Consider the following 22,746-nt stretch of genomic DNA (forward strand, 5'->3'; position numbering starts at 1 on the left):
GCCCAGAGGTGCTTAAACATTGAGCCCTTGTTTTTTTATTTTTATTTTTTTTTTATTTTGAGACAAAACCTTACAAAGATTCTTAGGGCCTTGCAAAGTTGTTAAGAATAGCTTGAAACTAGCAGCTAATTTTTCTGCCTCAGTCTTTTGAACTGCTGGGAATACAGTCATGAGACACCATACCTGGCCCATGATGGACTGTTTCAGGTGGGCTTATGCTATGAGAGTTATACCTTGCATGTGCAGTGTTTTCATAGGATGGTCAGCCTCTCCTGAGGGCAAGGGCAAGTTTTTGTCTCAGTTCCCCATGCATCTGAAGCACTGTGTGAGCATTGAGGCTTTTGTCCCATGTTAAACAGTAGTAATCAGCCTCGTCCTCCTCTTGGAGCCCAGTGATGGTCAGGGTGGCTGTGTTGCCAGAACGGGAGCCAGAGAAGCGATCAGGGATTCCTGAAGGCCTAGTAGTTCCAAGCATCACAGTTTTGGGGGCAGAACCTAGAATCTGTTGATACCAGCCTGCATAATAAGCTTTAACATTGTTGCTATTTCCAACACAGGAGAGACTGACCTTCTCCCCTTTAGATGCTGACATCGAAGATTCTTGAATCAACTTAGACTGTGCCTGGGACCCTAGAACAGAGAAAGTAGTTACATAGAGAGATGAGCCTGGGGTTACTACCTGTACTATGGTTACCCCCTAAAAAGAAAAGATGGACCCAAGTTGTCCCACCATCCCTTTTGCTTTCCATAGTGAGTCACCTGAACAGAGAATGAGGAGGGTGAGAAGGAGATGGGCCCAGACCATGGTGGAGATGCTCCAGGATCTGCTTCCCCCACACACAGCTGAGCAAAACTGCCCACAGTCTCTTATTTTGTCACTCATGTGAGGACAGAAATAAAAACTTTTATGCAAATCATTACCCTCCCCCTGATACTTCTTAGCCTGAGTGTGGTCTAAGCAGAGTATAGAGTGGTGCCTCTCCTGAGATCCCAGAGGACAGAGCTGCTGGGACTAATGACCACAGAGCAAAGGGCCTGACTTTCCAGCTGAGAACTCCCACAGGCCATCAGGTGCCAGGGTTTATTCACCCGGGGTGAATGTTCTGGAGTTTCCCAGAGATATCCTGGAAACCAGCATTGCCCTGCACTTATCAGTACCTGCAGAGGGATAGAGTGCTCCTTATTATGCTGCTGGGTGCTCATTACATTTCAAAGTCCTGGCTTTCTCAGAAGACATCTAAGAAGAATGACATCAAACTGTCCTTTGACTGTTCAGATTATTATGTGATTGGAGGGACAGGTGAGTGAACCTCAGAAGGAACATATCTTGCTGTCAGGCAAAACAGCTGGGGCCATTAAGAACCCCTCCATGACTTCTGCATGAGCCAAATGGAATCTGTTGTCTCCCTCTCTCATCACATACCTCCCCCCACTATGGCAGGCCAGTCTCCTTAGCCCATTTCACTGTACCATAGTCATCCTAGATGGACTGTGTTCATGAATAAAAACACAAGAAGGCTCCTCAAGAAAATTCCTTTCTTATTATAGACAGAAAGTGCTGCTGATCCTATTCTCTTCCACCTGGGGAGGTGATGGAAGGCAAACGCTTGCCAGGAAGCATCCCATAGCCAGAGCCTCAGGATAAAACGCAGGGCCCATGGTCATAGCCAGAGCCTCAGGGTAGAAACCAGGGCCTGTGGTCTCCCTCATCAGATGGGTCATGCCCATCAGGGTGGAGTAACACTTGCAGAAGTGCAGAAGGGCTGGTGTTGTAAAGAAAGAGAGAATGATTTCCCAGAATTTCCCGGTCTGTCTGACCTCTGTGTCATAGTGTCATATTATTTTTGACTAGTCATCAGATCTTCTGTAGCTTTTACTGTGTGTCTGATAGTTTTCAACTCACATTAAAGATACTAATATCATTATGTCTCTAGTGGCCTAATCCACAGCTGATAGTGTATAAAAATTATATGAATAAACATACATATGCATATCTGTACATCTATACCTATGTATGTACACATAAATATATGATTTTTATTTAGAATTAGTCACCAAAATCATTAGCACAGTATCTTATGGTGAGCCTGATAAACCCAGAGATGCCTGTGGCCTTGAATTTTTCTATCATTGAAACCCCAATTCTCTGGAGAATCAGCCACCTCAATGGACTAAGACCGTAGGGGAGGAGCAGAAGGCAGTCAAGGCTAATTCAGGATGGGTCAACCTGAGACTCTGGAGTTCCCTCTGAGTGTTTTGTTTTACTGTATTTTTTGATTTCAGGATAAAGGCCACACTGTACCAGGGCATGGAAAGTTAGACAGTGAAGGTGTTCCTGATGACCATTTCCATAAATCCTTCAACATATCACATATGTAGAGAAAGGGTGAGGAGTTGAAGTCAGACCAGGACAGAGTGTCCCCTGAGTCAACTTCCTGAAATTTCAGAGTATGGACATAGCTACAGCATCTCTGATTCTCTCTCAACTCTTGTTGAAAGTGATTCTTATGTGAGTATGTCAATAATTCCTGAGTGTCTCCAGCTACATTGAAGTACCAGTATGAGCAGCAGATATTTTAAGGTACAGAGAGTAGAGATTTTTGTAGAGCCTGACTGAGTGGGGTGAAAGACTGATGCTGCAGGTCACTGTGCTCAATGAGAGATCACAGCCACAGTCACAATGCATCATGGAGGAGATTCTGTTAGTTCAGCATCCATGATTCCACATGTGATAGCCAGTAACAACATAATCACTGCTCAGGGTGCAGGAGAATCTGACAGTTGCTCCAGAAGTTGCAGAGATGGAGGGCAGCTGATTCAGCACAGGCTGGGAGAGAGAATCTGTGAACACAGAGAGTCATGGGTAAGCAGTCAAGGACAAAGTTAGAGCTGCTGATAAAGTCTAGCTAGAGGACAGGTTTAGGCCAAGGACCTGGTACTAGATATGTGAGGATTGTCCCTACCTAAGAAGTGACACAACAGTAGGAGAAGAAGGGGGGTCCTGGCCATGGTGAATACAACCCTTCTGGAGTCCAGACCTGGTGTGGACTGCTCTAGGGCTCTCTTATCCCTTCCCTGCTGACTTAGAGAAGGTGACAATTATGCAAATATGTTTCCACCTACAGCCTCTTTATGTACCACTTATTCAGTGTTTGTAGACATGGAGGTGTAGCAGCTAGCATCTCCAGAGGGGGTGATGGAACAACATAGAACACAAATTCGGATTCCACCCTGAGTGACACCAGTCTACTTTTCTCTGTCACCTTCACCTGAATTTGGAATCTTTGGGGATTTCTCCATCTTTGAGCACACTGTATGTTTGCATACAAACCATTTTCTGTCCCCTTCTCTTTCTTATTTTTCTTTTTCATGCATGTTTCTATTAAGACTCCATTCAGGGGCTGGGGCTGTAGTTTAGTGATAGAGCACCTACCTTGCATGTGTGAGGCACTGGTCCTCAATATCACATAAAAATGAATAAATAAAGATATTGTATAAACAAAGACTCCATGCCTATTGACAGTGTTTTTGTGTTCAGCACTGGGCTCAGCTCCCTATCACTAATGGAAATAGTATCTCTGTTCTTGATGGGTTTGCTGTTTCAAATGAAAAGCCCACAAGGAATGAATAAAACAGTGAATGTACAATTTTCCATAAAAGAGAAGGGCAGTCATAGACATGTCACTACCATGGACATTTAAAAGAAAATTCTTAGAGAATGAACTTTTGTTCACATGCTATTAAAATATTCATTTTGTCAAGAGAAAATAGACGGTGTAGGAGGCTCAGTTATTTTGAACTGTTACAAAAATATGCTGTATTATGTGGATTATTAAAAAGAGAATTACACATCTCACAATCTGGAACCTGGGAAACCCAAGGTTGGCAGACTCTGTGTCAGGCAAGGGCCTACTCTATAGATAGCCATCTACAGAAGGTATGGAGGATCTCTGCAGAGCTTCTTTCATAAGGTCTCTAATCCATGCACTCCTCACCTGATCACTCCCTATGGCTCCTTGTCTGAATGCCTTCATTTTGGAAATTAGGATTCCATTCTATGAATTTTAGGGAGACATACACATTAGTACACTTAGGTAGAAGTAAAGCCATGACCAACAGATATAAGGGAATGAGGACACAAAGTCCTGGCCAGGCTGGCCAAGGAATGACACCAGGACTTCCTGGGTCAGGCCAGGCTGTGTTCAGAACCCCAATGAAGAAAAGAAAAAAAAAAGACATAGGCAGAGTAATTGTGAGGTCCCATCTGCAAAAAAGTCACCAAGAAAAAGAGAGTCCTCTAACTCCTTATGTGATCAGGTTCCCAGACTGTGAGGATCCAGGTATCTGTATGAAGAAGGAGGAAAACAAAAAGATCAGAGTCCAGACCATAGTGGGATACTCATTGGGCCCCATTTCAGCAGTCTCTCCATGTGTTCAGAGAACACTTATCACTTTTATCCTTTTCCCAAGCAAAGAAGAGTGAGGTGAACTTCCTGCAAATCTATTGTTTTAATTCACAGTTTGAGTCCTTCTTGTACCCTGAGACTGACCCTGTTTTTTTGGATGTTGCTCCTCTGAGAGGTTAAATGGTAAGAAGTTTGTGGCCTGGTACTCTACAGTGTCTCCTAGGGAGCATAAGGCAGAGGAAATAAGTTTGGGCATAAGATTTCTGTTTGTGCAGTTGAGAACACACCCACCAGATCCTGCAGGTGCTCTGCTACAGTACCCTCTGCTGTCTGAGTCAGGGATTCCTTCAGATTGGCACTAAGATGCCTGGTGCCTCCATAGAGAAATTTGTCATCTTCACAGCCTTGTCCACAGACATCACCCTTGAAGGACCCTAAATGGGCCTTATCTCTCCTTCAGCTCTTCTTCACCTTCATTTGCATACCTCAGTCTTTAGTTCAAAGTTCTTCCATGTCAGCATGAAAATTTCCAGAATAAAATTCCATCATTTTATATGAGCATAGGGATGGGGATTAAGGTATTCTTCTGTTGTACAGTCTGTCCTGCATTCAGCATAGATAGAGGACACTGTGGCACTAAAGGAGGCTGTCCATAGATCATCAATATCACTGTCCCTTTGTTCCTCTGACTGCTAGGTTTCAAGATGGACTTTGTTGCCTGATTCACTGTTTTTGTCTTTCTTTACTTTTATGAAATATATGTTCAAGGACACTACAAAACATGAAGCTGACATGGAGATGCAAAATTATTGAAAGTACAACTTTGAGTGCTGTAGTGAGCTTTGCTTTCTGAGGTTCCTTAGGAAACTCCATCTCCTCCTTTGGGTGGAGTCCAGAACAGTGGCTAGAAGTTGTGGAGTGAGATGGAATCAGGAGGTTCAGAGAGGGGGAGGAAGGAGAAAGAGGTAAACAGAAAGAAACACTGGAACTCATTTGAAGGAGTATATATGGAATGTAGATGACTGAATGGGACAGTGAAAGGACAGTCCTCACTCTGTAACAAACCAGGAGTGCTCTTGTGAGAGCTCCAGTGAGAGAATAGACTTTAGTTTCATAAACTTTCAGACATTTAGGGGAAGAAATTCAAGTTTACAAGATGAGTTTTTGTAGTTCTCTGGCAAAAGGCATTTTTTTTTCTTAGTTACAAAAGATCATCATAGAGAGTTTGGAGTTCTTGCTGACTCAGTTTACCTGTCTTACCTCCCCAGATCTCTCTAATAATATTTCCAAGATTAGAATTTTCTGAGCATGTGAAGAATTATTAATGTCAAACATTTCTCATGCCCTATGGTGAAAATTTTGAGGTAAGACACATCATTAGAGGAAGAATGGTGTATGCTGTTCACTCAGACATCATTATCTAGAGTGGGTCTACTCCAAGATTTAATTGAATCAACCAGAACTTTCCATACCACCTGGCTGACTGGAAATGTATGTGTATATCTCATGATTTATGAGGCCACTGAGATGTATCAGGGATAAACAGCCATTGCCATGTGGCAATTATACATTTTACAATAAAATTTACTTATATTTATTGTGTAAATATAATGTATTCATGAGACAACTAGACAAAGATATTACCTTTCCTACCATGTAAGCACAAGTGAACATCTCATTTAGTAGTTACTCATCGAGTACCTTTTATACTTTTGTATCATAAATTTTAGGTGAAATGAGGAAATCATATTTGTGGCCAGAAAAGTTCAGTGAAGATTAATTAGAAATGGTATATGGAGTACCATTTATGACTGCACTTGGCTCAAGGTTGACTCAGTAAGGCACAGGCCACATTCTGAGTAGACCAATAAGCAATATTTGCCAACAGAACAAAAAATAGTTTGTATTAGTGATCTCAATAAAGATTTTATTTTATCCTAAACACTGATAAAACCCCAAATCAATCTCAATGAGATGTGACATCTTACACATAGTAAGAACATTAGGGGGCTGGGGATGTGGCTCAAGCGGTAGCGCGCTCGCCTGGCATGCGTGCGGCCCGGGTTCGATCCTCAGCACCACATACAAACAAAGATGTTGTGTCCGCCGAGAACTAAAAAATAAATATTAACAATTCTCTCTCTCTCTCTCCTCTCTCACTCTCTCTTAAAAAAAAAAAGGACATTAGGCTTTGTAACACTGCCAGTCCTTTCTCTGTCTTCTACCTCAAGCACCACAAGATCAAGACCAGGTAGCTAGAGGACATAAAATCTAAGTAGTGGGGATACAGTGGCTTTACTGTCTTCTCAAAAATGTCAGGAGATACTAATCCTCATATTTTATTGATAGAATTATGATTTCCCTGATAGTGTGAGGGTTGAATAAGAACCTCAAGAGTGCCTGCAGAAATGCTTTAAATTCTGGTCACCTGTCTTTCAGAAGGGCTCTTCCCTCTATCACAGCCGTATCTATATGATGGCGTCTACCAGCTCCAATCCCTCAAGCAAGAGTGCCCTGAGAGTCTATTTTAGTCAGCTTTTAAATGACTATGACTAAAAGACCTCACCAGAAAAATATAGAGGAGTAATGTTTATTTTGCCTCACAGTTTCAGAGGTCTTGGTTCATATATGTTCAACTCCATAGATTTGAACCAAAAGTGAGGCAGAACATCATGGTGGAAAGCTGATGAACCCAGCCTAATTCCATCTTAAGTTTGGGAGCCATCTCATCACAAAGTTATGAAAAGTTCATTTCTCTTTTACTGTAAAGTAGTAAGAGTTCTATTTACCTGACCATATTTTGATATTTACACTTTTTGGGAATTTCCTATTGTGCTTTGAACTTACTCATGCCTAATTCTCCCTGAAAGATAAAAATCCTCCCTGAAACTTCAGTGCCACCTTATAAATTCTGATGTTGGAATCTGAATTTACTCCCTGCCTTGAAATATTAAACCACATAGCTCATTAATCTGCTATCTGCTCTTGTATTATGTTTGCCAGGACCCTGTTAGCTGTAAGGTTCCTCTTGGAGAACTTGCCTTTGTAATTTTTTGTAATAATATGCCCTCTTTCCTTAGGACAGGGCTGTCCTCTGTCTCTGCATTTGGGTGAGGCAGTTGCTGGTCAGCACTCTTGTGTACAAAATACAAGCTTGCTTTAATTTGATTTAAAATTGGGGCAGTGGTCTTTTCTTTGTGTCATGGTTTCAACAAAGCCATGGTAGAGGAAAAAGCAGCTCAGTACATGGCATTAGGAAGCAAAGACAGCTTTACTTACCAGGGAGAATATATAAACCCCAAAAGCATACCCCTCACACAGGAAATTTCTTCTTCTGGCCACTCTATACCTGCCTAAAATTACCACCCAGTTAATCCATATAAGCAAATTAATGCACTGATTAATTGAGATGCCAATAACCCAATCATTTTACCTCTGAGAATTCTTTCATTGTCTTAAACATGAGCTTTTGAGGGACACCTCATAATAGAGTCCCACTAGGCTTGAGGGAGGTCTAAAAGGACTGAGGCAGATGGGGCATATGCTCTACCAAGAACATGTACTATTAAGCAAAAGCATATTATTACCAGACATTTTTTCTCCCAGTGTTTTGTGTCTCAAAGTAAGAGTTGTTCCTGAGAGTAAATGAATGAAATCACTCAGTATGTGTGCCATTCTAACAGATGAGTGAACAGAAATGATCATTTGACACATATCTTGTCCATTAAGATTCTAGTAACAATTCAATTTCTTTATCATTTGAAATTGGATTAGCAAAGACTGCAAGTTCATTAGCCATATTTTTCACAAGTAATTAATCAGTACTAAAGGAAATATATGATATATTTTTTTTCTTTTTTGGTACCAGAAATTGAAGTAAGGGGCACTCAACCACTGAACCACATCCGCAGGCCTACTTTGTATTTTATTTAGAAACAGGGTCTCACTGAGTTTCTTAGTTCCTCACTGTTGCTGAGGCTGCTTTTTAATTTATTTTAATTAGTTACACATGACATTATAGTGATCTTGACATAATCATACATTTGAATCAGATGGGTTATAATTTCTCATTTTTCTGATTGTACAGGTTGCCGAATCACATTAGTCATACGGTCACGTATATACAACAGCAATAATAATGTCTATTTTATTCTGCTGTCCTTCTATTCCCCCCTTCCCCTCCCCTCCCCTCCCATCACTTCTCTGTACTCTAGATCCTCCTGTCTCAGCCTCCCAGGATGCTGGGATTTACAGGCATGCTCCACTGCACCTGGCTAATATGTGATATCTTAGAATCATAATTTTTCAGGCAATACCACTTTGTCTTTTACATTTTTTATCTTATTTTAAATTTAAACTTTATAGTTATGCATGGATGTTGGGTTCATTTTGACAAACTCATATATGCATGAAATTGAATTTCAGTTCACTATCCCCCTCCTTCCTCTCCCCTCCCTTGTTCTCCTTCCTCTACTCTACCAGTCTTCCTTTTGCTCATCTATTTATTTATATTTTATTGGTTCTTTTTACTTATACATAAAGGTGAAATTTCCTGTGGAATGTTAATTTTGCAAATAATATGTTTTTTTAAGTATTCATTCCACATTGTCTGCCCTTTCCAACCCCTCCACTCTGCCTCTGGGTCTCCTTCATCCTCACTGCTGTTCTTTCCTATATATAAATTCTTACCCCCAACTTTTCTTTATTTAACTCTAGCTTTTACAGTGAATAATCTATGATATGTTTCAAAATCATCTCACATTTAATTGAGTTTAGAACTGCAACAAGTCCACTTCACCTTTTGAATATAGCTCTGAGGCTTATTTCTTAAATAAGCAAGTTTTCATATTCCTCTTCTTTCTCTCCTCCTTCCTAACCTGTAGTTGGAGAACAAAATTATCTTGGGTTATCCGTGGTCCATAGTAAGGAGATGTCTTCCAGAAGATCTAGGAAGTGAATATCTCCCAAATACACAAGTGAATCCTAACACACTGTTGAACGCACAACACAAAGAAAATGCCACTGACTTCAATTTTAATAAAGCAAGCTTATATTGAGTACACAAGAGAGCTAGCTGGCCAGTGGCTGTCTCACCAAAGCTGGGCTGGAGAACAGCCCAGCTCTCAGAAAAGAAAAGGTTTATATAGCACAGAAAGTTACAAAGGAGCATGTCTTGGCAACTTACAACTAACAGGGTTCTGACTAACATATTACAAGGACAGATATCAGATAAAAGTTCTACATGTTGTGATGTTTCAAGGTCGTGGGTAAATTTAGATCCCCAAATCAGAATTTTTGTGGCACCACTAAGGTTTCAGAGAGGGTTGTTTTCTGGTTAGGAGGAGCCACAATTTATGAGGTGCCACTAAGATTTTAGAGGGAGTTGTTATCTGCTAGTGGAGAGTCAGGTATGGGTGAGTTCAGAGAACAGGCAGGGATGTCAAACAAGTTTAGAAATATCAGTATTTTATAGTAAAACCAAAATAAGCTTTTCATAACTTTGTCTCCTGACAGTGGGGTCCTCCTCCGGGGCGAGGGGTAGGGAAGAGCCAGTGGCAGCAGCGACCAGCTTATGCATGCGGCAGCTGCCTCATGCACCCTCCCGTGAAGCAGCCTTTTGTTGTAACTGCTTCCCTGATAGTCCTTCCTCTTCTGAACTTTAATGTATGCCCTAACTGTTCTTGGTTTCACTGGGGTGCCTCCTTCCTTTAGCAATTTACTTAGCACCCTTTCAGTTTGATTTTTACTAACTTCTGAACCAATATTTCCGTAACAAAGGCAACACAACACACTAAGATAAAATGAAACAAAAACACACTGTATCAATTTTTTCCACTTTCTTGAAATGGCCATTGATCCTCTTGTCCTATCTGTTCCCCAGTGGTGAGCAGCTTTCCTCCTGTCCTATCTATTTCTAGGGACAGGCATTCTCAGGAGAAGAAGTGTCTTATACACAAGCTCTACATGAAATGAAAAATACATAAGCTGAGAATAAAAAACTCAGATCTGCTCTAAATCCACTTCCCTTGTGAAATCAGAGTTCTCCCTGATTCCTCCCAAAATTGGTGAATATGGGCCTAATGGATTAATCTTTGGGACTTTTAAATTGTATAGTGTGTGATTCACTGGATTCATTAAAAACAAGGGAAACAGGAGATATAATACAAAGTTACTACTGGGTTTGAAAAAGAAAGCATGGTGTCTGTGACTTTTCAGTAGGGTTCAAGAAAGATCAGAGGATGGATTTTCAAGGAAAAATATCAAAAACAGTGCATGACTTTTCTGATAGAAAGATTTTTTATATTGCTATAGTATCATTCCCTCCTGTACATATTACCATCTTATGAAAATCCCCACTTTTAACAGTGATCAGAAATAGATGCAAATGGATACATCTCTTGTAATATAAGGCACTGCTTGTTCATGAAAATTTGCTGTGGGTGTACACAGCTGCTTAGAGTCATGGCAGAAGGCCCATGGGGGTGGATTTCTTGCTGTGATTGTGCTGATTTCACACCAAAGGTGTGAAAATATCTCAAAATCTGTCAAAAGTTTTACTTATGTGTGTTTTATTATCAGCCAAATGATCCATGTTAAAAAATGTGTATGGTGGGGGGATAGTAGAGGATAGGAAAGGTAGCAGAATACAACAGTTACTAATATGGCATTATGTAAAAATGTGGATGTGTAACCAATGTGATTCTGCAATCTGTATATGGGGTAAAAATGGGAGTTCATAACCCACTTGAATCTAATGTATGAAATATGATATGTCAAGAGCTTTGTGATGTTTTGAACAACCAATAAAAATAAAATAAAATAAAATAAATGTGTATGAAACTAAGCTAAAACATGAATCAAAGACATATACAATAGGCCCAAAGATGTACACAATAGAAGATGACACAGCTTTAGAATTCCAGGAAACAGGGAACAATGGATGATGGAGTCACAGAATTTCCCATCAGAGGTCAAGTCTGAGATGTCCAGGGTTGCAAGAAGTTCAGGGCAAGAGACCATAGCATTTGCCCTTCTGAGAGATGGTAAAGGGATTCTTGTCTAACTGTCCTATGATCCTGGAGCACTGAGATTGCTGTCATAGGACTGATAATATAGACTCCTCCACAAGCTGGAGCCCAGTGATGTCAGCAAGGCTGAGTTTCCTAACTAGGAGACAGAGCAGCAATCAGAAACCCCTGAATGTGGATTGCTATGATCACAGATGAGGAGTTTGGGGACTGTTTCTGAAAGCTACAGATACCAGTGCCCATAATCTTCTTTCTGAAACCTTGGCCATTTTATAATATTAGTTATGTGCTGCTTGGTCTAGAGATTTCAAATATTCTGGCTTCACATTTAGAGATAAAATTAAAATAAACTCTTTGTGTCTAACCAGAGATCCTGAATGACTATTTACTAAGAGAGTTTAAACTTAAAATTTTTGATAAGGAAATTTAGTACTTTTGAGGTAAATGATTTAAACACCACAAACTGCATCAGATAGTAAACTACATATTCAGAAATTGACTTTCTAGCTTGAAACTCCAAATTTTTGCTATTATCTAGATAAAATTTATTGAATTATGGATTTCTATAAGACCTCAATTCTTAGTGTAGGAATAAAATATTATGAGGATATTAAATTGAAAATATGACTTTATTTCTGAGCACAAATGAACACAAGCATGTTTGTTAATTCCTACCCTTCTCTGAGCAGGGACAAAGGAGACCATGTGTTAGAGAATGCTACCTTAAAATGAATCCTGTAATGTCTCTTCTTGCCATCCTTCCCATCTTCATTCCATCCTGGTGAAACATCCTAGACTTTAGACCATGTCAGCCATTCAGAGCAAGGGTCATGTTTCGTCATGTGTAGCCAAATGTGCTTTAATTAGAGAGAGAGTGTGTTCATGAAGAGTTAACATTATGGAAGGAGAAGTCTGGCTTTGTCCTGGCCCATGGTGGGTGACCTCCTCATCTTGGGAATTTCCTCAGGGACTCTGCATGAGTGTTTTCTCAGGAGCTGATTCATGGTCTGTTCGCAGATAGTTTAAGAAAGGAGAATGACTATACTAGAAAGACCAAGTAGATGACTACAAATTTGGAGCTTTGAGTGCATTCTATCAGAACAATCTCCTCATCTTCATGGAGTGGAGGGGGCTGGATATTGATTGAGTTTACTTCAACAAAATTATGTTGATGTGTTTAAGGAAAAAAAAGACCAATAACTAGTCTGGATTCTCATTTCCTGAGTGATCATCTGTGCTGGATAATCCTTCAAAACTATCAGCAGAGCAAGGCATCCTGAGTATAAGAATGCTTCAATGAGGGTCTCTTTCCATTTCCATGCAATTCCCCTTTTCTCTCTCTTTCCCTCCCATCTCGTGCCTCTGTTTAATGTCAATCTTTTCTTCCTGCTCTTCCTCCCTACTCTATCCTTAGTTGCTCTCATTATATCAAAGAAGACATTTGATATTTGTTTTTTAGGGATTGGCTAGCTTCACTAAGCATAATCTGCTCTAATGCCATCCATTTTCCTGCAAATTCCATGATTTTGTCATTTTTTAGAGCCTCATTGTTATAAAAAACTACATAAAAGAGGTTGTGAGGGGAATTGGAAGAAAAAATAAGGAGAGAAATGAATTACAGTAGATGGGATAGAAAGAGAAGATGGGGGGAGGGGGATAGTAGAGGATAGGAAAGGTTGCAGAATACATCAGTCACTAGTATGGCATTATGTAAAAATGTGAATGTGTAACCTATGTGATTCTGCAATCTGTATTGGGGGTAAAAATGGGAGTTCATAACTCACTTGAAACTATTGTTCGAAGTATGATATGTCAAGAGCTTTGTAAGGTTTTGAACAACCAATAAAAAAAGAAAAAAAAAAGAAAAAAAAAGAATGCTTCAAATGTATAAACTCCTTGAAATGGACTTCTCTGTCTCTTTAACTGATTTGACATGATTTGAATTCTTTATACTAAAATTGTAATCTTCTAAAGAATAGAGCTTTCATTTTATTCTCTAACTAGAATCATGAATTTGCAAACCTGAGGTGTTCATAGGAACTTCTCAAGGCGAGGTGAATTGATACTAAGTGTATTTTGTCTGGAACCCCTGAATATGACTGGTGTCTCAAGCAAAGTTGATATTAACCTGTGAGATCTGCCCTAGATCCAGGTAATTATCAGCATAAACATGCTGCAGAGTGATTTTCCTGCACACGAATAAATTCACTGTATGCATAGCAAAGGGGCAACTCCCAAAAGTGCCTCATTTACATACAGGTTCAAATCCTCATCCTGGGTACTTTATCAGTTCTCTCTGTTTCTAGAACTCTCTGACAGTCAGAAACAACTCCCTGAGATCTCTGTGTATATGTCAGTGTACAAATGTGGCAAAATGTGTGAAGCCCAGGAGAACGATGTGCATGTCAGTGTCAAGATCTGGAATTTTAAAGAAAATATTCAAATCCCATTATTTTGTGGAATACTCCTAATTGCTGAATACAGAAAAAAGTAGCACAAGTTGGTGACAAAAGGGTGTACACATTTGTAGACAGCTTTACAGTATCTAAAATAAAATTCCATCAGCAGATTCATGACTGGGAACAAACACCTATGTCCAAATACACTCAATGTTTCAAACACTGCTAAGAGTATATTTGTATATAAAATATATTTAATGTGAATTAAATTCATAAAATATCTGGGGAAGTAGAAATTATTAATCAGGGTTAGGAGGGTCCTTATGACCTGAGCGTCAGTTCACTGGGAAGTGAAGTGTAACAAGGCCCATCAGCCTGGTGGTTTTTGTCTTGCTTCCCCTCTGCCTGTGTCACTGTGAGTTACACATAGCTGCTCCCACTTCCATGGTTTGTCCCACAGTAGTAGACATTGTCATCCTCTTCCTGGATGTTATGGTTGGTCAGGTACTTATCCAGGCCAGAGCCTGAGACTGAGAAGTGATCAGAAATTCCCATGCCCCTTGGATCCCACAATGCCACTACTGCCCACTGGCATCACAAAACGGGGGGCTCTTCCCTGGGTTTTGCTGGTGCCAGTCCACCTCATAATTATTGTAGTCACTGCTCAGGGTGTAGGTGAGTTTGGTGTTTTGTCCCAGAGAGGCAGATGCAGAGGGTGGCTGAGTCAGCACAAGTTGGGAGAGGGACCCTGTAAACACAGATACATCACAGTGGAAGTCAGAGCCAGGCTGCATGTGTTTGGGGATTTGAGCCCATGAGGATAGACTCAGGATAGGGGTCTGCCATGGGGCTCAGAAGTCTGTCCCTACCTGGGCAGTGAGTGAGCATGATAAAGAGGAGAAGAGTCCCAACCATGTTGGAGAGTTTCCTGAGTTTCAGTGTTGGTGTGGGCTGCCCTCAGCCTTTCTTATCCTTCCCCACTGGCCTCAAGATGGAGCAGCTCATGCAAATATGTCTCCACCCACTGACCCTCACTGGCTCCACTTCTTCTGGGCCTAGAATCATGCAAATCAAAGTGTGGAGGGTGGTGATGCCTAATGGGCAGAACCTGGAAAGAAGCAAGTGCTGGGGCTTTGCAGAAGAACACAGTTGCTGAGTCCACCTTAGTGACACAGGGTTCAGTTCCTCTGCCCACCCCTGTTCAGAGGTGGAGTTCTCTGGGGACATCTCAATTTGTGAACATACTTCAACGGTTCCCAAAAAGTGTTCCATGATGTCTCCTGAAAATTACTTGTAGAAGTTTAGACTTCTCTTGGGTATGGACTCAACCTTTTTATGTTTTTTATGTTTTCATTTGAGTCCTAGAAATACTGATGAAGATATTTCTGTGTCAGGTACTTTGCTCAGATCAATATCACTACTGCATGAGGTATTTATTTTTTCTGCCAAAAATTCACTAGGAATCAATAATCAAATAATAAAAGTGTCAGGAAAAAGAAGCATGGAGCTGAAAATTCTCGCTGCTTGGGATCATTTGGGAAAATCAACTCAGATGGTCATAATTAATCTTTCTTTCATATCTTCTCATTATGTCCATCTTTCCAGGATGTGAGTTGGCTGAATTGAGAAAGTCACTTTCCCAAATACAGACCCAACACCCTAAGTTAGAGTTCACATAAACCTGATCAAATGAATGACTTTCATCATAAATACTGGTCCATTGGGCTAAGTGGAAATTTCGTGATATATATGAAATGACTACAAGTTAGGAGACATGAACCAACACAAATTACTTATCTTTCATTTGCAAAGGTCAGTAGAGTGACAAGGATCTCACTGAGCTAACTTCAGGATGGTGTCATGTCTGTGCCATCTTCTGGAGGTTCCAGGGGAAAAATCATCTTTTTTCATTTTTTAAATTCTAGGGTCACCAGCATTCCTTGGCTGGTTGTCATTATCTCCATCTTCAAAGAAAAAAATCCTGAATGGATGGATACCTTCTTATAACACACCACATAGTTGCTTCATTTTTCTCTTCCACTCTTGAGGACCCTCACGATCCCACTGTCTCCAGGTAAATTCCAGGATTATCTTCTGACCCTGATGTGAACTGATTAGTAACATTAATTCCATGACTATTTTATTATCATTTTATCATTCATCCTAGCATATTCATAGAATTCAGGGTTTAGTGTGTACACAACTTTGTGGTCCATTATCAGCTAGCCACACTGCTCTATCAGGAACTTGTAACCATTTATGCATATTCATTGAAAATATAATAAGGCATCACCCCAAAGTAAAGCATGTAAAGTTGGGGTTTGTTGTGCTATTATATTGCACATATATGATCTTTATAGAACATTGTGTAATTTCTAATTATATATTATTTATACTACGATTATTATGTACATTGGAAAGCTACTAAGTTGTCCTGAGAACAAACATCATGAATTTGACATTCTGGTTTGTATCTTTTTAGCACCATGTATAACACAGAGTATTGCCGCAGCCCGGCTGCAGCAGAATAACGGGGGGGGGGGGGGTGACGAATAAGTTGTGTACATTGATGCAGCAGGAATGGAAGCCGTATATTGTAGGACAACAGAGCTATTTATACATTTTGCACAGCTTATCTTAATTAGCATAAACTAGATACATCAGTCAACCAATAAGGAATCTCCACACTTAATGGCTTGCTTTTGTTACTTCTCAAACCACTCCCTCTGGCATTTTGCCAGGCACCATCCAGACTTGTTTACGAACTCTAACATTTCTCTGGCAAAATACCACGTGTTATTTTGACTTGTCTACAGACCTTAACAGAGTATTATACATTTTCTGTGTGGACTAATAGCACTGAGTAAATCTTAGAACTATCATGCCATGCACTACATAATAATCAGCATATCCTCAGTTTCAGAGATGTGCAGAACACATGTGGACTTGTTCAGGCATCTGTGTTCCAGACAAGTGCCTAGGGACCCTACAACCCTGAAACTTTCCATGAAGCTGAGTATCATAGTACCATTGTATGTAAAATTTGATGACACTAAAACTGCTATTCCAGGAATAGGTGAGTCTGGTAGGTGATTCAGGAGATGCAGAGATGGAGTGCAGTTGACTGAATACAACCTTGAAAGGGAACCTGTAAACACAGATAGGAGTAGGGGATGAGGTAAGAGGAGGAGAAAAATTTCTCATTATTCTGAACCTGAGTGGTTCAGAATTTCAACTAAGAATTGAGACTTGAAAAAGACTGATGTTAACCAGAGCAGTAATGAGGAGGTGCAGATGGACTCAAGTTTATAGTGGACACAGTCCTTGATTGTCACATTGGGGCTGGGCTGTTGTAGGTGACATTTAATTTTTCACATTCTGCTAGAGAAGGGCTGTTCATGCAACTCTGTCTCCATCGTGGTTGCCCCAGCTCTCTCTGAGCCCTGGTGCTGGAGTGCAGCACACAGTGCAGAGTGAGAAAGAATGAAATTTCTTTCCTCCTGGAGGAATCCTGGCAGGAAGCACCTGATGAGATGAGAGAAAAGCTTCTGCTCCAGGGGCTCAGTTACGAAAGACAGAACACAGCTGCTGAGTTCCCATCAGAGCACAGAGGGTCCACCAGCAAAATTAAGGCTCCTTTGTGTGAACGGTCCTAACTGAACAGTTGTGTGGGGCAACAAGTCATACAACACCCTCTGGTTGTGACAGAACACATAAGAACACTACTGAAATATAGAAGATACTTAAAAACTGTTTGAAAATTCATACTCCAATAAAATAGAAAATCTTGAAGACATTGACAAATTTCTTGAGACATATAATCTGTCCAAAGTAAATCAGGAGGACATACACAATTTAAATAGATTGATTTTAAGCAATGAATTAGAAGATGGCATTAAGAGGCTACCAAACAATAAAAAGAATCACATGGATTCTCACCTGAGTTCTTCAAGGACTCCAAAGAAGATTTAACACCAGTAATCCTCAAACAATTTCATTAAGTAGAAAAGGAGAGAACCCTTCCAAACTCATTCTGTGAGGCTACTATCACCCTGATACCAACATGAGACAAAGACACAACAAGGAAAGACCAATATAACTGATGAAAATAGATCAAAAGTTCTTAATAAAATTCTGGCAAATCACATACTAAAACAAGTTAAAAAGATAGTGTACCATGATAAATTGGTGTTCACCTTAGAGATGCAATTTTGGTTCAAATTATAGAAATCAGTAAATAAATTCAATAACCTTAAGACAAGAATCATATGATCATCTCAGTAGAAAAAGCACTTGAGAAAATACAGCACCTTTTCATGTGCAAAACACGAGAAAAGTAGGGATAGTAGAGACATATTTCAACATGATAAAACCTATTTAGCTAAAACAAGAACATCGTCATTCTAAATGGGATACACTGAAAGAATCCTCCATAAAAAGTAGAACAAGGCAAGGATTTGAAAGTCATGGATTTTACATTTAGAAGACCCAAAAAATTTCACCAGAAAAAAATCTAGAATTGATAAATATATTTAGCAAGTAGCAGGGTATAAATATCAACACCCATAACTCAAATGCTTTCCTACACATCAGTGATGAATTTACTGAAAGAGAAATTTTAAAACTACCCCATTCATAATAGCCTTAAAAATATACTTGGGGATCAATCTAAAGAAATAGATGAAATATCTCTATAATAAAAACACTAAAGAAATCGAAGACAACCTTAGAAGATGGAAAAATCTCCCATCAGCATAATTATATATTGTCAAAATGGCCATACTATCAAAAAAAGTTATACAGATTTTGTGCAATTCCTATGAAAATCCCAATGACATTCTTCAAAGAACTACAAAGAGCAATTACAAAATTCATTTGGAACAATAGGAGACCCAGAATATCCAAAGCAATCCTAAGCAAGAAAAGTGAAGCAGAAGTCAACACAATACCAGACCTTAAAGTTTACTACAGAGCCATAGTAACAACAATGGCAGGGGTCTGGAAATGTAGCTCAGTTTGTGGAGTGCTTGCCTTGAATGCAGATGGCCCTAGATTCAATCCCCAGCACTACCAAAACCAAACCAAAACAACAACAACAACAACAACAACAAAACCCATGGTATTGGCACCAAAACAGATATGTAGACCCATGGTACAGAATAGAGGACACACAATGAAACCCACATAAATACAGTTATCTCATACTAGACAGAATACCAAAAATATTCATTGGAAAAAAGATATCCTTCTCAACAAATGATGCTGGGCAAAGTGGAAATCCTTATGTAACTAAGTGAAATTAAACCCCTATCTCTCACCCTGCAAAAAACTCAACTCAAATTGGATTACAGACTTAAGTGTTAGAACAGAGACCCTGCACTTAATAGAAGAAAAAGTAGTCTCAAATCATCATCATGTCACTAATACCTGTCTTTCTTAACAATATTTCTAAAGCACAAGAAATAAAGTCAAGAATCAATAAATAGGATGGATTCAAACTACAAAGATTTTTTTTTGCAGCAAAAGAAACAATGAATGATGTGAAGAGAGAGCCAAAAGAGCCAAAAGGAGGGTAGAAAGTCTTTACCACATGCAGAACCAATGGAGCATTAATCTCCATGATATGTAAAGAATTAAAAAAATTTAACACCAAACAAACAAACAAATAAATAAATAAACCAAATAACTCAGTCCATAAAGGGAATTAGCAAACACCTTTACTGAAAAAGAAATACAATCGATCAACAAATATATGAAAAAATGTTCAACATATCTAGCAATTAGAGAAATGCAAGTCAAAAGTACTCAGGGATTTCATCTCACTCCAGTCAGAAGAGCAATTATCAAAAATTCAAGTGCTGGTGGGGAAGTAGGAAAAAAGATACACTGATTCATTGATGTTGGGATTGTAAAATGGTGCAGCCACTTTGGAAAACACTCTGAGATTCCTTAGAAAACCTAGAAGATATCCCCATTTAATCAACCTCTCCCACTCCTCAGTTTATATAAAAACAAATTAAAATCAGTGTACTATAGTAGTGAAGTCACCTCAATGTTTATAGCACCTCAATTCTCAATAGCTAAACTGTGGAACCAATCCAGATGCCCTTTGATAGATAAATGGATAAAGAAACTGTAGTATATATACACAATGGAATATTACTCAATCTTAAAGAAGGATGAAATCATGACATTTACAGGTAAATGGATGGAACTAGAGAATATCATGCTAAGCAAATTAAGCCAATTCCAAAAAACCAAAGGCCAAATATTTTCTCTAATAAATGGATGCTGATTCATAATGGGGGAGATGAGAGGAAAGATTAAAGGAACTTTGAATTGGGCAAAGGGAAGGGAGGATAAGGGAGGGGTAGTAGGGACTGGGAAGATGTTGGACTTTATGGACATTATTTCCCTTGGTACAGGTATAATTGCAAGAATAGTGTAACTGTACATCATGTACAACCACAGAAATAAAAAATCATGTACCATTTGTGTAAAAAATTAAATTAAATTTAAAAAATCAATGAAAAGGATGAATTCAAGCTAAAAAGCTTCAACAAAGGAAACAGTAACACAAAGAGACAGCCTACAGAATTGGAGAAAATCTTTACCACAGGCACCTCAGATGCAGCATTAATCTGCAGGATATATAAAGAACTCAAAAACTCCACATCAAAAAATAACTAAATAAAAGACAAAAACCCCAAACCCCCAAACCCAACAACAACAACCTAAGTTACCCAATCAATAAATAGGCTAAGGATCTATAAAGATATTGTAGTAATTTCTTATGTGTTTTTTTTTTTTTAGTTTTGTGATTCAATAGGTTTTACAAGCATGTGCTATATTCTGTAGGTCAAAAAGAAATGCATACTATATAAATTTGGCAGATGGTCATTTTGTTAGCTAAGATCAAGATAAAACACAATTTCTGAATACAAAGGACTGGGGCCACTAAAGTGCAAAATTGATGGTCCACAATCTTAAATAGCTAAAACTCCTGCAGAATAGAAGGGAGAGACATGAAACTGGGAAATAAATTACAGTCAGTGCTAGTTAATTCAGGAAAGGGGGAAAAATCCCAAACTCAAGTAGGTCTCAAATTGTCCAATTATTATTATTATTTTCAAAGTATTCCATGTAACATAGCTTTAGCCATTTTGTCACACATGCTTGCATGTATATTAGAATAAATTCAAATTTAATCTGGATATACTTCTGTTATTAAGGCCTGAGAAAGGAAGGATCATACTAAGTAATCAAAGTCCAAAAACAAGGTGGGCCAAAATTCAGGCAGTGAGGTGAGAATGTGTGTATTGTTCAAGGGATTCAAGCAGAGATAAAACATATATACAAGCATATGTGTAGCTCAAGTAAAATAAAAAGACTATTTCTTGTCATGACTGCTTGTTGGCTTCCTCTTCCTATGCATTCCCTATGCCACTCTGTACTAGGATGAACTAGAATCATGGCCACAGAAATGACCATAATATTTGACATCATTGACATAATCTTCAAAGAACATTTCTCTCTTTTTGAATAAAGCCATTGCTGAAAACAACAAATTTGATCTTGCCTGATGCTATGTCCTATTTTTTTTCATCTCTAGCTGTTCAGAAACTCGTTGTAATCCACTGTTAAGATTTTTTCAGCTCTTCTTGAGGTATTAACATCATAAACGGCAGGAGAAGAATAATCGAAAGACTCTCAAAGAAGTCAAGTTCTTCTTTGGGCAAATTATAGTTGGTTGGGATTTTGATTAAATTGCCAAAGTCCTAACCACTGAGAAATGATTATCATTTGACCCCTTCATAGAGGACCACTCTGAAAGTCACAAGAAGTTCTGCAAAGTACTGGGTCTGTATTCTTTCCTCCTTGTGTTTTTTTCAACTGGATACCAGATGATGTTAGCAGCTGTACAGATTTTTCTGTATACATGTCCTCCATCAAATTAAATGTATAATGAAACTCAGAGTGAAGTTCTTGAAAAGCATTCTACTTGTTCATTCATAAATTCAGTCCTAGCTCAATTATCAAGTTTACATGACACTGAAATAGTTGGTATTGATGTTTGGCATTATATCTGAAAGCTTCAATGGGTCTTGTACGCACACCTGAAATCTTGGTTTCCACAGCAACATAATTACATTTTTGAATAATGGTGAATCTTCTCATCTCTTCATCCAGTTACAAGCCTAAATTTCTCAAATTCTTTGGTTCTGATCTACAGTTGCTGCTAGCACAGTGAAGGCACCAGGGAATCAATTTAAACCTTATTTGTTTGTTTCTCTAAGCTCAGGCTCCTCCTTCTCAGAGGAAACACCCAATGGCTCCAGCAGATTCCCCATAGACACTCTGTTCAGTAACTGCGAAAAGGGAGCCAGAGCTTGGCCTCACCATGCTGCACCACAGCTTTTCACCATGATTGTGCTTGTGGATGAGAGAATATTGCTGGAAAATATGATTGGCAAGATGGAAAAGTAATGGAAAACTCATGTTTGCTGCTGTATAGTTCCATGTAATGTATTATCTTTTTCTAAAAGAACTTTAAGTTTTTGTGTCAGATATAATGAATCTAGACATATACATAGGAAAGCAGTGATAGGTGTCCAGGGAAATTCAGGAAGGCCTTCTTTCTATGAAGTTCAGAATCATCTTCTTTATGAAATTCAGAACCCAGATAATAGAGGTCATTACATAGTGGAAACAAACCTACATTTAACATCAAATCTGAAGATAGCTGACTACAAATATGAGTAGAAAGAATATGGACTGACCACCTTGATAGGACAGAGAGACCTTCCAGGACTGAGCCATTTTGGGGTCAGACTAATCTCTGGGGTAGGCTCAGATGCATCCCCTTCTCCTCTTTCTTGCCACTGCAAGATAAAGAATATGTCCTTTGTGCCA

The 22,746-nt window shown here is 39.1% G+C and overlaps 1 long non-coding RNA gene and 1 pseudogene across 1 annotated transcript; both read right to left on the reverse strand.

Annotated features, from left to right (window-relative positions):
* Positions 1-382: 382 nt before the first annotated feature.
* LOC101965530 (uncharacterized) lies at positions 383-853 on the reverse strand. The gene is made up of 2 exons (XR_013429837.1): positions 760-853; positions 383-630 (listed from the first exon to the last, which is right to left on the reverse strand). It is a non-coding gene; the product is annotated as an uncharacterized LOC101965530 (long non-coding RNA).
* Positions 854-21,233: 20,380 nt separating this feature from the next.
* LOC144369966 (CCR4-NOT transcription complex subunit 7 pseudogene) lies at positions 21,234-22,073 on the reverse strand (annotated as a pseudogene).
* Between the last annotated feature and the right edge of the window lie 673 nt (positions 22,074-22,746).

This window comes from Ictidomys tridecemlineatus, chromosome 2 (genome assembly GCF_052094955.1).
Source record: "Ictidomys tridecemlineatus isolate mIctTri1 chromosome 2, mIctTri1.hap1, whole genome shotgun sequence".
NCBI classification, from domain to species: domain Eukaryota; kingdom Metazoa; phylum Chordata; class Mammalia; order Rodentia; family Sciuridae; genus Ictidomys; species Ictidomys tridecemlineatus.